The sequence below is a fragment of the Pelodiscus sinensis genome, chromosome 15 (assembly GCF_049634645.1).
Source record: "Pelodiscus sinensis isolate JC-2024 chromosome 15, ASM4963464v1, whole genome shotgun sequence".
NCBI lineage: Eukaryota > Metazoa > Chordata > Testudines > Trionychidae > Pelodiscus > Pelodiscus sinensis.
The window spans coordinates 36,192,445-36,207,376 of NC_134725.1; the positions used below are offsets into that span (position 1 = coordinate 36,192,445).

Genomic DNA, 14,932 nt, shown 5'->3' on the forward strand with positions numbered 1-14,932 from the left:
GCTGGCCAGTAAGTACAGCCCCACACGGCTGCCAGCCAGGAGGCCTTTTGGGGGGCTGTCCGCATCCAAGAAGCCCTGCGGGAGAGCTTCTAGACAGATGAGGACTGAAGTCCCCCTGGCATGCCCCACTGGGGCCTTGTGCCTTACATTCCACTCCCACCTCCTTCCCCTTTCCCCTCCCTAACCCTCCGTCCTGATGTACAATAAAAACACCCGTGTTGCCACAAAACACTCTCTTTATTTAACATAACTGGGGTAGGGAGAGGGGGGGAATGAGGGTGGGTGAGGAAAGAGGGGAAACCTGGGAGGAGGGAGCTGGAAGGGGGAGGCAAGGGGAGAAAGGGGGAGGGGAAGCTCAGGGTTGGGGGTCTTGCTGGCCCTCCTGTCTCGCAGCACTGCAGGTGCGGGGGCCTCAGCGTTCCCGGTGGGGAGTGGGTATGGAGGGTGGGGCAGGAGGAATGGGGGGGGTGGAAGAAGCAGGAGGGGGAGCAGAGGTGGGAGGAGAAGCAATAGCTGGAACGGCCGCAGAAGCTGGCGCAGCAAGAGGCAGCAATTGGTCTGCCAGGGCCTGCAGGTGCTCACGGAGGGCACAGCCTTGCTCCCGCAGCTACCACAAGCTCTCCCGCCACAGCTGCAGGTCCTCTTGCACCCAGTGCTCCTGGCTGTGAACCTGCCTTCCCTGTAACCGCAGCTGCTGCCTCTGGAAGTCCTCCTGGTTGCGGGTGCACCTGCTTGCCCGGGTGCAGGTGCATGGTCCAGGTGGTGGTGCGTCCTGCACTCTCAGATGCTGCAGTTGCAGTGGAACAAGAGAAGTGGTCAGTTCTCCCTGGGAGCACAATGAGTGAAACCCAGCCCCCCTCTGCAAGGCGAGGACGGCAGGTCTCCGCACCATCACATCCTGCTATCCCCGGGAGTGGGAGCTGGCCCAGGACTGCCCTCCTGTCCCTGTGCTGCCTATAGTGTGGTGTGTGTGTGGTGGGTGGGGGGAGATGTGCCCTGCCTCTGTGTAGAAGGGGCGTGTGGAGGGAGGGCAGTGTGCAATGTCTCTCCCCGGGATCAGGAGCCTGTCATGTGCCTTCACGCGTAGATGCACGTGGGGAACAGGCCAGGGCCCCTGCATGGCACCCAGCTGGGGCCACATGTCCCGGCTGGCACAGCAGATGCACAGGTTGCCGCCTGCTCCATGATCGGCAAGGCCCACGCGCATCGTCCCTGGGCTCCCCCTGCCTCCTCCCCGCTCCGCATAAGGGGACCGTGATGGCACTCACATGTGGAGGCCTCCCCAGTCTCGGATGAGGCTGCTGACGGGCTCTCCGGTATGGCTTGGGGGTCCTGGGTGCAGGGCACGCTCCCTGCAGGCTCCTGCGGCTCCTGGCTGCCGTCCTCCTCCTCTTTCTCCTCTTCCCCTGTGTCAGGGGCAGGGCCCTCTGCCCCGGGGTCAATGACAACCAGAGGAGCATGGACCATCTGACCCCCCAGGATGCAGTCCAGGGCCCTGTAGTGCGCACAGGCCCCTGGGTCAGCCCCTGGTTGGGAGGCCCTGGCATAGGCCTGCCGCAGTTCCTTTATTTTGCTCTGTACTTGCTCCTGGCTGCGCATGTCACCTCTGGTGGCCAGGCTGGCAGTCATGTGGCTGTGGACGGCCACATTCCTGCACCTAGTGCAGAGAGTGTGGGCATTGGAGGCCTCCCCTCAAACCTCAATGAGGTCCATGATCTCTGCACTAGACCAGGCAGGCACCTGCCTTTTGCAGCCCCTGACAGGCTCCTGGGAGCCACCAGCCTGGTCCTGGGGAGCGGTGGAGGGCTGGGTGGCAGCGGTTTGCTGCTCATGCTGTGCCAGGTGCATGGTCTGCTGGCTGGGTGCTGGCAGGCTTGCAACTGGCACAGGCACTGAGGCCAGAGTCTGCCCCTTTAAGGGCTCTGGAGGTGGGGTGCGGGGTGGGGAGGGGACCAGACGAGTTTTCCTGGTTGTTCCCAGAGTGGCCACCACAGCTCCCTGGGAAGGGCTGGAGGCGACTTATTTCGAATAAAGTGTCTACACAGCACTTAATTCGAAATAGCTATTTCGAATTTGGTGTTATTCCTCATGGACTGTGGTTTACCAAATTTAAAATCGAAATATCGGCTTGCATGTATAGACGCTGTTAAAGTTAATTTGAAATAATGGCTGTTATTTCGAATTAACTTTGTAGTGTAGACATACCCAGGGTGCATTGCTATGCCAAGACCACATCTCCTGGCTGCTTTGTGCAGCAGTCTCATGCCTGGCCACCAATGTCCCTGTAAGCTGAGCACTTGAGTGGCTGCTCAGGAGAGTTTCCAATGCTGCACAGCAGATTAGCAGAGCACCGACTGCTAGCTGGTGGTGCACATCTGCACATGTATTGATTCACATAAAATGTATTCTGAGCATAATGGAAAAGATTAGAGGAACGTTGTTGGTCATAGGTTAGATTTCACCTTCATATCCTGAATGACAGGCCACAAGAAGTTGGAATATATTCTGGGAACAGAGGGCCCCTCCCACACCTCACAAGTGATCTTCTGATGTTTGCCAATGACTTCCTCTAGCAGTCCATCCATCAGCCTCTCACACCAAAATGATAAGGTTTCAGCCTGCCTTTCAGCATTTTTTAATCAAGAGAGACTTTGTGGGGATTTGTGTTATTTACTGAAACAGCTAGTGGGCTCAGCATACCCAGCTGCCTCCATTTTCCAGGTCTAGCTGTTAGAGGAGAATCATTAAAGGGGTTGAAGTGGGATGGAAGCCGACATTTCAGCATGAGAAAGCCTGAGTGGAGAGAAGCTTCCGCCAGAACCTCACCTCCAAACTCCCCGGGTATGTCTACACTACCCCGCTAGTGCGAACTAGCGGGGTAATGTATGCATACCGAACGTGCAAATGAATGTGGAACGAGGTGTACAGATAGTTCGGAATGGCTTGCTAGTCCGAACTATCTAGCCCGTGCCGGCACGGGGTTCGAACAAGCCGGCATTTAAAAATGGCGCCGGCCGGCTTATGCAAATAAAGCCCGGGAAATTCAAATTCCGGGCTTCATTTGCACGTTCGGTATGCATACATTACCCCGCTAGTTCGCACTAGCGGGGTAGTGTAGACATACCCCCCGACATTTGGAGCAACTTTGCATCGGGGTCTGACAGGAGCGCCTGAACTCATCTGCAGTTTTCAGAGATCATTTTAAGGAGTGTATACTGCTGCGTACAGCCGGTCCCTGACTTACGAATGAGTTACGTACCAAACACTAAGTCATAACTTGATCTGTTTGTAAGTTGGATTACATTCACTTGCATACAGCCGCGCTGTTTGTAAGTGTGGATTTCATTCGTAACTCGAGTTCCGGCTGTATAGGAGGTTGGTCATAAATACAAATGGTCGTAAGTTGATGCATTCGTAACTCGGGGACCGGCTGTATTCCAAACAGTCCAACTATGGGGAGGTCAAAGGTCTATGGCTCAAGGGATATGAACATAAGAACAGAGAATTTATATGAGGCAGCATAGGTAAGGCACTGGAAAAAGTCAGGAAACCTCAGCCACGTGGTGCTGTGCCTTGGTTTCCCCATTTTGAAAATGGGGTGAGTAATACTTGGCTTCCTTTGCAAAAGTGCTCTGAAATCTCTATGGAGGAGAATTGCTAAGTACAGGTTGAACTTCTCTGGTCCTGGACCCTTGGGACCTGACCGGTGCCAAACCAGAGAATTTGTCAAGCCATGGGAGGTTAATATGGTCTAGCAGCAGCATTACCAACACTCCCACTGCTCACTGGGCTCTTAGAAGACATCAAGGTGTAAATTGGGGCTACATAACAGCACAGGACACTGAGACCCAGGACGGGTGTCTTTAAACAAACTTTATGGGACTGCAGGAAACTTGGCCACACCCATGACAAGTGGACTCTGGCTAACTACAATCATGCTGGACCACGGATGTTGCCAGACTACGGATGTTGCAGGACCAGAGAGATTCAGCCTGTAGTGGTATTTAATACACCACAGTAAGATGACTCCATTTCAACATTCTGCAATGACATAGATGAGAGGGGGAATTCCTGCCTTCTGTATTGATCAGATTATGCACTCAAGCCATGTGATTTGATGGAAGGCAGGTCTGGGCAGGATCCCCACTCCCCACAGGTATTCAGTCACTCTCACCTTGTCTGCTCTGCATACAGGCTTCTCTGCATGGAGCTGCAGCTGCAGGGAGTGGTGTTTTGGTGGTGTATGCGAGTCAGTAGTACTGTTGAGTGACCTTGATAGCAAGTTCCCCAGCAGGTTCTCAGGCGATCCAACATTAGTAGTACCATTGCAAACTGGTCTTTTCATACATCACCACTGATGGATGCTTGCATAATCACTGCTCTCGCTTTGCTTGTTCCAGGGGTGGCTGCAGACTTTGGTTACCATGAAATGCTGCCAATTAGCCACTTTTCACCAGCATCAAAAAACCCTTTGTAAAAAAGAAATAAACCCACCATATTGCAAATGGAGCTGCCCTAAATAAGAGGCAACAGAGAAGAATAATTCCTCAGTGTACCCAGTTTTATGCTGATACTGAAATGAGAAAGGGGGAAAAAATCTTGCTAATGGAATACAGATGCCTACAACACCACAGTTATAAAAGCAATAAAATGCAGGGGAGATGAGAGGTATAAATCTGAATGGCAATCATATCCATCCCCTCCAAAAAAATCTATGTTTGTTTATTGCTTTTACTATTTTCCGTAAAATTTATAGTTGACAATCTGCCTGAATGCGGCAGAGATCTGTTAAATGTGGCTCCAACCAGCATGGCAGGGAGAAAGAAGACAGGCTGGAAATATTTCTTCTCTTTCTTAAATCCAGTTCCAAACAAAAGAGATGATTTACCGGGAAAACAAAATACAGCTTTGCACCGAGTTTACAGGAAAGAATGGTCACTATGTTAAACAGAAATGATTTTTGGGGGGAGGGTGTATTCTGGATTTAATTTTCCAAATATTTGCATGAAGTGAGACCCACCCAAAAGTTGCAGGGACTTGGCAAATAGTTTATTACTAGTCAATTAGCCCGTTATAAGAGGGGATTTTCAGATCTTCTCTCCTGAGCTCTCTTACTCTCTCTCTATCTCTCTCCTCCTACTGCCTCCCCCCCAGCTCTCCTCTGCCTCCTGCCTCTCTCTCCGTCTCTTTCTTTCTCTTCTCCCCCTCCTGCCTCTCACTCTCCCTTTCTCTTCTCCTCCTGCCTCTCTCTCCCCTCCGTCTCTCCCTGCCCCCCTTCCCTTTCCGCTTCCCTCCTGCTGTGGTGCTTGGCTTAGTGCTGTCTGCTCAGCCGGGCTGCCGCGAGGGAGGGAGGCAGGGCGGTGACGTACATGGCCAGGAGGTGGGGCTGTGTACGTCACCGCCCTCCTTTACCCTCCTACCCCGGGGGAGTCCAAACAGCCCCTTGCGCTGCTGGCTCCCCTGGTGGCCCAGCTGAGTGCCACAGCGGGAGGGGAAGGGGGCAGTGACGTACATGTCCCCACCCCCTGGCCATGGACGTCACCGTCCCACCCCTTTCCCCTCCCTCCATGGCAGCTTGGCTGAGTGTTGCATGCTCAGCTGGGCCACCGCGGGGGAGGAGGGGCAGGGTGGTGACGTCCACGGCCAGGGGGCGGGGCTGTCTACGTAACCACCCCCCGCTCCCCTTCCTGTCCCACCAGGGCTCAGCTGAGCGGTGCAGCGCCAGCGCCACTCAGCTGGGCCGCGGCCGGGGAGCAAGCGGCAGCAAGCGGCTGTTTGCGGTCTGGCTGCAGCCAGTGGCTGCACCCCCCGCCTCGCCAGGTCTGCTTCCCACCCCCTTCCTCCCGTCCATCCCCATGGCCCCCGATACCCCCCAGCTCTGCTTTCCGCCCTCTCTTCCTGCCGGCCAGGCCCACGCCCCCTCCCCGGACGCCCCCATCCTCCCCCCCGCCCGCCAGCGCTCCTTCCCTCCCTCTTCCTCCGGGCCCCCCATCCTCCCCTCCAGCCCCACAGCCCCCGCTCACCACCAGCTCTGCTTCCTGCCCCCTTTCCAGCCAGCTCCATCTCCTTCCCCTCCCTGGGTGGCACCCCGCCCTCCTTCCCCTCCCTCCGTGGTGCCGGGCCCCAGCAGGGGAGCAAGCGGTGGCAAGTGGCCCTATGGGGTCCACTTGACGCCGCTTGCTCCCCCGCTGGGGTCCAGCTGAGTGGCGCAGTGCTGGGCCGAACTGCCACGGAGGGAGGGGAAGGAGGGTGGGGCACTGACGTACACGGCCAAGGGGCGTGGCCGCAGGGGCAGTTGAGTGTGCTGCGGGGCCCAGGGCAGCGCCGTGGGGCCCTGGGCAGCAAAATTTCATGGGGTTGCTCCTTTGACACAGCGCATGCGCTGTGGTGTCACGGCGCATGCGCGGGGCCTTGGGAAGCGCGGGGCCCGGGGCAGCCGCCTCGCTTGCCCTGCCCTAAATCCAGCGCTGCGTGGCCATTACATCAGCATTACAGACTCACAGACAATGGGCTACTATATATATGATTATCAGGAGAGGAAAAGAAGCCAACCAGACACAACTCGTGACTGCCTGGTTCAGGACTTCTGGCACTGGGGTGGGAGGGGTGTCAGTCTGGGCTACTGGATGTGTGTCACTTTCATGGTCCTTGGGATGAGACATTAAAATCCAGGTCCCATTTGCAGCTGAGCCACCTTGGGCTGTGACCCCACCATAGCTCAGAAGTTAATAAGGATTGAAACAGACCAGTGCTACAGGAAGGACCTATATGTTAACACAAGTGTCCTGGCCCAGATCCAATTTGGATAGTTGTTACATCCATCAACCTAACTGAATTGGCTACAGAAAATTTCTCCACCTCCCGTCCTAAATGGCTACATAGTACTTATGGCTCACGAGGAAGAGCACGTAGAGCACAGAAGATGCTTAAATTGCAGTGGTGGGTACGTAAAACTAGTGCTCCACTCTGGCCAAGGTCTACACTACAGGAGAAGGTCGAGTTAAGGTACACAACTCCAGCTATGTTCATTGCATTGCAGGAGTCAATGTACCTTAATTTGAGTTTCCCCACCATCGCCACAGTGGGAGGTCAAGAGGAACAAATGCTTCCATTGGCTTCCCTTACTCCTTGCAAGGAGCAGGAGTCCAGGCACTGATGGGAGTACCCTCTGAGTTCAATTTAGTGAGTTTTTACTAGTTTTTCGAATTCCACAAGATGAACCGCAGCAGCGTCAATCATTCGCAGAGTGAAGACGTGGCCTCTGTAAAGTTTTTTGAGCTCCTAAGGATGAAAAGTGACAGCAAATCTAGGACTGTAGTTTTTATTAGGAGTATTGTTTCTTGCATGCATGCTGTAAAGGGCCTGGCAGATATGGCCTTTGCCCGGGTAGTGGCCCTTTGGGTGTCCCAAAGCCCAAAAGGCAGGGCATTCTTGACTTTGAAACACAGCCAAGGATGGTGCCACCATTCCGCATCCACTGGGTCTGACTGTGAGGAGAAGCCTTTTCTGCCGAGTTTCCTAACAATCTGGTGATGGGTTTATCCAAATCATAGTCATCCCTGTAGTTTCCTAAAAGTTACGTTCAAACACCTCAATACCAGGCATCACACAGGCGAATACCCTATCCCCTAGGCCACACCAGAACCCACCCCACCACCTTACTCTCAGGGCACCCTTTATCCCACCTCCCCCGGGGGTAGACCTGGGACAAGAACCTGCCACTCTGCCCTCCCCAGGAGAAATTTGGTCTCTGCTGTATTCTGACATCGTGGGTTTCAATGGGGGCTTTTCCTGAGAGAGGCCTTTAGAACCATTGCTGAGAATGCCTGTGGCAAAAGTCCTCCTTTGAGTATTTAAGAGGGACTGAGTGATGCATGGGCTTGCAATGGGCAACTCTAGGGCACTAATTCTGATGTCCTTGTTCTCTCCAAATATCACAAAGGGGGCATGCTACTCAATCCCGCCTGGCGCTAATAAATAATCCCAAAAGGTGACCCATGGAAGTTTCACTAAGGACCAAGGAATCAGATAGTTCTAAATTCAGCTCCATTTCTTTTGGGCCAGCTCGAGCTAAAATCTAGAGTTTGCCCACAAAGCGCTAAATCTCTTCGGCATCATTGAAACAACCACATTAGGCTGAATGCTGATGAAATTTTTTGCTTTCAGGTTTGGCTCCAGTCTCATTAACCTGCTTGACATGATTTATTCAAGGGACAGAATTAACTCCTAGAAAGGGCCGGCTTGCAACTTACATTTTTAGACTATCAGTGATTATAAGATAAATGAAATTGGCTGATTTGGGGTCAGCGTGGTGACTTTGAGGATTAATGCTCTACTATATTAGACCTTCTGCTCCAAAGTAGCTCATTTAAATCCTGCATTGCTAGGCAGTCCTTCTCAGTGGCAAGCTTCCAGAGCTTGATCAAACAGACAAATGCTTCAACAAGGGGAGAAAAAAAAGCTTTTAAGTTACCATTAAACGTACACTTAGAATGGCCATACCTAGTGGCAGAACGGTTAGAATTCTCCAGCAGCTAATCTGATAGTCTACAAAAATCATACCGAAGTTTGGTAACACATTTTGTTCAGAAGAAATACTGACGAATTCATGCCACCCTCCACAGCTATCGCTATTCCCATGTTTCTTGCACTTTTTAAGAGTCACATAAAACATTTTTATCCCCCTCTTTTCGATAGATGCAGAAAGGGATGTGGTTTTAATGTCTCATCTGAAAGGTGACTGGAATGATGCATGTTTCACATCCCAGAAGGATGCCATTGACTGCAAGCATTTGTGCAATGGATGAGTCTATCCAATGACAGGAAATTTTAGCCACAGGGAAAAATACTTTAGCCTGAAACACATGATATGTGTGTAAAGCATTCGGATACCTGGCTGCCCTTTATTGCCACTCAGAAAAGGAGTTAGGTTAGGATACTGTCTCACTCCCAAGCATTTCTCTTTATAAAAGTTTTATTACTTATATTTTCTTCCTCTTTTTTTCTTTTGAGTGGATGTAAACTTTGTAAATGCTCAGTGTTTGACCAAGCTTTTCTATGTACTTCCTTGTTGCCTGACCTGGTAAGTGGGCATTAATTAATTACTCAAGATTTTCCATTTTACACTCTGAGGTTTGGCAGGGTCTAGGTCCCAAGCCCAGATTCTGTGTTGTTAGAATTACTGTAAATTTGGGAACCCCGACATGCACTGCTGCAAGATTCACTCTTCTGTCTTTGCAATGGTTAGCCAAGATACAAACACTCCACCCCAGCGGGTACACAGAGATAATGCAATGAGCATTTGAGCATCCATATACACACACATCCGGACTGCCTGGGTGCTCTCTTTCGAAAAGCGGCTTGCTTTTTCAACAGTACTGGTTGTAGTATAGACGCTCTTTTTTGAAAGAGGCTTTTTCTAAAGTATCTTTCTAAAAAGCCTCTTTTGAAAGAGGCTTGCAGTCTAGACCTAGCCAAGAAAAGATATCTCAATGCAGTGGTCACCAACCAGTAGATCTTGGTGTCCCTGACAGGGGATCCGGACTGGTTTGGCCAGGAAGCTACCAAGCGCTGGCACTTCAGTTGCCTCTTTACCCATTGTCTTGCTGCTCCTGCTCTCTGCCTTGAAGCTGCCCTCTTGGGAGCCTCCTGCTTGCTGTGCAGGGTGTGGGAGGGACAAGGGAGTGGGGACACTAATGTCTGGGGTCCCTCCTTCTTCTGTACCCCATCTCCACACAGAGAGAAGGGGAGGGAGGGAACTTGGCAATGCAAATCTCTGTCACTCTCACACCCTGTGTGTGTGTCTCTGTCATTCTCACAAACACACACTATCTTTCCCTCTCCTCTCCCAATCCAACATGTATATGGGTTGTTATTACACTTTACAAGCAGTAAAAGAAGGGTTATCTTTGGTTTTTGTTTGGTCTGTGCATTTCATCATTTTCATTTCTCTCTTCTGCTTTGAATAGTGAGTTCTAAAATGCCTAATCAGTCTTGGATGGAGTCATTATCTCTGTGGTAATTGCTGCTCCTGGAAAGGCAGAGCAGATCTCTACATGCTGCCCTTCCCTGCAGACACCACTCTACAGCTCCCATTGATCAATAACAGGGAACTGTGGCCAGTAGAAGCTGTGGGTTCAGGGCCTGTAGATGAGGGGCAGCACATGGTGCCATGGAGCCATTGCTGTCCATGCCAGCTGCTTTCAAGAGTGGTGCAAGGCCAGGACAACAGTAAACCTGCCTTTACCCCACTGCTCCACCATCTGGAAGCCGTCTCAGTTAAACGGTGCCCAGCCAGAGCCTGCTTCCTGTACCCCTGTCCCAGCCCTGAACCGCCTCCTGCACCCAACCTTCTTCCCAGAGCTTGCATCCTGAAACCCCTCCTGGACTCCAATCCCCCACCCTGGGCTAAACTCAGAGCCTCTTCCACACTCCAAACCCCTTAGCCCAAGACCAGAGCCTGCACCCCGACCCCCTCCTCCAGCCTGGTGAAAGTGAATAAGAATGGGAGATGAAGGGGGATAGAGCGAGCAGGGTGAGGCCTTGGAGAAGGGGTAGACCAGGGACGGGGCCTCAGGGAAGGGTTGGGAAGGAAGCCGGGCAGGGGTATTTGGGTTTGAAGTAAATCTTACATTGCACTTAAATTGAAAAAGTGATCTTGTAGTTAAAAAGGTTGGCGGTTATTAAGTGTCTTAATTCCACTATATAAATGCATAATACACCCACATCTTGACTATTGCATGCAGAAATTGGCACCACACCTCAAAAAGATATCTTGGCACTGGAAAAAATTCAGAAAAGGGCAACAAAAATATTAGGGGGTATGGAATGGCTGCCATAGGAGGAGAGATTAATAAGACTGGGTACGTCTACACTACAACGTTAATTCGAACTAACTTAGTTCGAATTAGTTAATTCGAACTAAGCTAATTCGAACTAACGGATCTAGACTAAAAAACTAGTTCGAATTAGCGTTTTGCTAATTCGAACTAGCGCGTCCACATTAAGTGGACCCTGAACCAGGCTTCAGGATGGCCGGAAGCAGTGCCGGCAGGGCATCAGAGGAGGACTTAGAGCATGGAGATGCTGTCTCAGGCTAGCCGAGGGCTGTGCTTAAAGGGTCCCGACCCCCACCCCGGACAGACAGTTCTCAGGGGTTCCCCCTTGCAAAGCAGTCCTGGCTCGGATTGCCCGGAGTGCCCACACTCGGCACATCACAGCACTCGGCCATCAGCCCAGCTGCACTTGCCGCAGGCTGACATCTGGGGAGAGGGGGCAATTGGGAAGCTGCAGGAGAGCATCCACCCCCAGAAGCCCGCAGAGCCAGCCCAGTCCTCCCCATTGGGGGCTCGTATCCCATTCCTCCCTCACCTCCTTCCACTTACCCTTCCCTAGCCCCCCTTCCTGATGTACAAAATAAAGGACAATTGTGTTCAAAAATGGAATCTGTCTTTATTGAACAAAACTGGGGGAGACTGGGAAAAGGAGGTGGGAGAGGGGAAGAGAGAGGCTGGGAGAGGGGAGGGCAACTAAAATGATCAGGGGTTGGGAACAGGTCCCATATGAAGAGAAGCTAAAGAAACTGGGACTTTTCAACTTAGAAAAGAGGAGACGGAGGGGGGACAGGATAGAGGTCTATAAAAGCAGGAGTTGGGTGGAGAGGGTGCATACAGAAAAGTTCTTCATTAGTTCCCATAAAGAAGGACTAGAGGACACCAAAGGAAAGGAATGGGTAGCAGGCTTCAAACTAGTAACAGAAAGTTGTTCTTCACAAAGCAAAGAGTCAACCTGTGGAACTCCTTGCTGCAGGAGGCTGTGAAGGCTACAACTAGAACAGAGTTTAAAGGGAAGTGAGATCAAGTCATGGAGGTTGGGTCCATGGAGTGCTATTAGCCAGGGGGTAGGAGTGGTGTCCCTGCCCAAGGTTTATGGAAGGCTGGAGAGGGATGGCACGAGACAAATGGCTTGGTCACTGTCTTCGGTCCATCCCCTCCAGGGTCCCTAGGGTTGGCTGCTGTCGGCAGACAGGCTACTGGGCTAGATGGACCTTTGGTCTTACCCAGTACGGCCATTGTAAGCTCAGGGCTCAGGGTCGGGGTCTCAGTGGACCACCTTGATTTTCATGCACACCTGCTCCTGGGTGGCCAGGCTGGCAGCTCTCCTGCCCTAGACGGCCACTTTCCTGTGCCTAGTGCGGAGGTCGTGGACTAACTTTGTAGTGTAGACATACCCACTGGGGCTTTTGAGCTTGGAAAGAAGATGACTAAGGGAAGATATGATAGAGGTCAATAAAATCATGAAAGGTATGGAGAAAGTGAATCAGGGAAAGTTATTCACTTGTTCCCATAATACAAGAACTAGGGGATCACCAAATGAAATGAATAGATAGCAAGTTTAAAACAAACAAAAGGAAGTATTTCTTCTTGCAACACATAGTTAAACTGTGGAACTCCTTGCCAGAGGATGTTGTGAAGGACAAGACTATAACAGGGTTCAAAAAATAGTTAGCCATTAATGGACCTATCCTCCATGAGTGAATTTGTTAGCTAGGATGGGCACGGATAGTGTACCTAATTTCTGTCAGAATCTGGGAACAGGAGACAGCCAATAGATCATTTGATGATTCCCTGTTCTGCTCACACCTTTAGGAGCATCTGGCATTGCCCCTGTTGGCAGGCAGGATACTGGGCTAGATGGACTTTTGGTCTCACCCAGTATGGCCATTCTTATGTTCTTATGTGCCTCAACTAGTTACCAAGACATTCTTGTGAGTGGACCCCTTGGATGTTCCAACTTAGAAAATCGATAGAGGACATACCAACAGTCAGTGATTTAATCATAACAGCTCATTGCAGCATTCTCGGTTAGGCTATCTGACGAGCTAGAGTTACGCTACTTAGTTGCTTATGATAAGCTATTGCCTTTCAGGCCTGTCTGCTTGTTGGCACCTGGTGTTATTGCCTTAACACATATAAGAAATATTTTTATGTCTTATATAGCAAATCCAGATAGGCTTCAGCCTTAGCATGTAATCCTCCACTGGGAATTATGGATATTATTTCCTTGTGAGTCTGACTCATAGAAGCTCTTGCAGGAACACAGAGCTGTCTACCCAAGATAGGAGAAAGGAAGGGGGTGTGTGTTGAGACATTATAAATATATTTCTTGGGGGGCGTTGATGTAGTTATATAGATATAGTCTGTAGCATAGGGCAGAGTCCAGCCCTCCACTCAGAGTCCAGCCCACACCGTTCTCACTGACTGTAATTTGTGGGAACATGTTCTGTCTTGGCCTCTGTTGGGACAGTGGAAATTTCATTGGCTGCTAAAGTGCTGTATCAGCACAAGAGCAACGCAACATGCACTGTGTGGTGCATGATGGGAGTGGAGTTGACAGGGACCAAAGGGTAGGTGTCCATTCTTACTGCGACTGAGCTCATGGAAAGGATGTGGGGAGGGAAGAACAGGACTTGGTGCCACCTGCAGGTCAGGTTGGCAATGGGGAAGCCAAACCTAATTTGAATAAAATGAAGCAGACTGCAGGCACTGACTGCTCAGACAAAGCTGAAGCATTGCATGCTGGGATCTTTGCTGCCTATTGCCTGCACGTGTGTATTAACAGAGAGGAAGGACTTGGGGTGCACTTGACAAATGCGATAATCACATTTTGGCCACCTTTGATATTTCATAAGTTAAAGTGGTAGCCACCAAAAACCCAATATTTGCCGACACATACCACATGGTATCATCTAGTGTGCCCTGTAAGCTGAGCACTTGTGCGGCCATCCAGGAGAGATTCAGATGCCTCCCAGCTGATTAGCAGAGCACTCATAGCCCCTGCAGCTTTCCATAGCTGGCAGTATGTGTTTCTATTGGTGGTGCACATCTGCACATGCCTCGGTGCATGTAACAAAATATATTCTACACATGGATAGAAACAACTAGAGGGAACATTAGTGACAACCCCAATTTCCTGTGTTAAGCACATGTGGTCTCAGGTATCATTACTTGGTAGCTGTTAACAAATGCTGTCATCTCATTTGCAACCACGGGACTGACTAGAGCAGTAGAACTTTGGGGTGGGCTGGTCCTTCATTTCACTTTACATTTTTCACTGTTTCCTAGGAGATCAATAGTACCGTGTGTTTCATCTGGCTTCCTTTGGGATGAAAGGAGCTCTGTTAATACAGGGATTCCTCTGGGTTTGGAATAAGCACTCTGAGTTTATCCCACTTCACTGAACTTCTTTGATCTGAAAGTTGGGCAAGTAATAATGTGAAATCAGGATTTCTCTGCTAGATTTTTAGTTCTGCTTGAATAGTCAGGAGGGATAGAAAACAAGATTAGTGGTTCCTTGGGGGATTTTGGTATTTCTCCTGCTTTCTCATGAAACTGGGAAGGTCAAAGGCATATGAGCAGGCTTCTAAAATGATAGCTGAATGGCTGCAGCCCTCAGAGGAAAAGTTCTGGGTAGATGCTTGCCTTCATATTTTGTGCAGCATTCCTTCCAAACTGGTTTGCGGAGGCCTTTTGTATTGGCTGCTCATTCTGCCTCCATATAGACTGTGCTAAATACAGAAACAAAGGTGGCAAGAAAGTGTTGTGGGCATTCGTACAATACCTCCAACCTCCCAGGCTCTATTTTTGGCAGGGCCACTGTAAGCTGAGCTCTTGGGTAGCCACCCAGGTGAGATTCAGGTGTTACCCAACTGATTAGTAGAGTGCCCACAGTCACCCATAGTCAACAGCATGTGTTCCTGTTGGTGGTGCACATCTTCACAAGCTTGGTGCACATAACAACATTTATTCTGCACATGGAAAAAATTAGAGGGAGCATTGCTGCTGACTTGCTATGTGACCTGAGGCCAGTGACTTTGCTTCAGTTTAACCAGCTGTAAAATGAAGCAAATATGCCCCTACTTTTGCGGGCAGAT

General features: G+C 50.6%; 1 protein-coding gene across 1 annotated transcript in view; it reads right to left on the reverse strand.

Annotated features, from left to right (window-relative positions):
• Window positions 1-339: 339 nt before the first annotated feature.
• The window catches only part of CMKLR1 (chemerin chemokine-like receptor 1), a 118,215-nt gene continuing 103,622 nt past the window's right edge, over window positions 340-14,932 (reverse strand). Inside the window, exons 3-4 of the transcript XR_012896026.1 lie at window positions 4,175-4,469; window positions 340-787 (exon numbers count right to left, since the gene is read on the reverse strand). The gene's annotated coding sequence lies outside the window, so the exon portion shown is untranslated. The remainder of the gene's footprint in view (window positions 788-4,174; window positions 4,470-14,932) is intronic.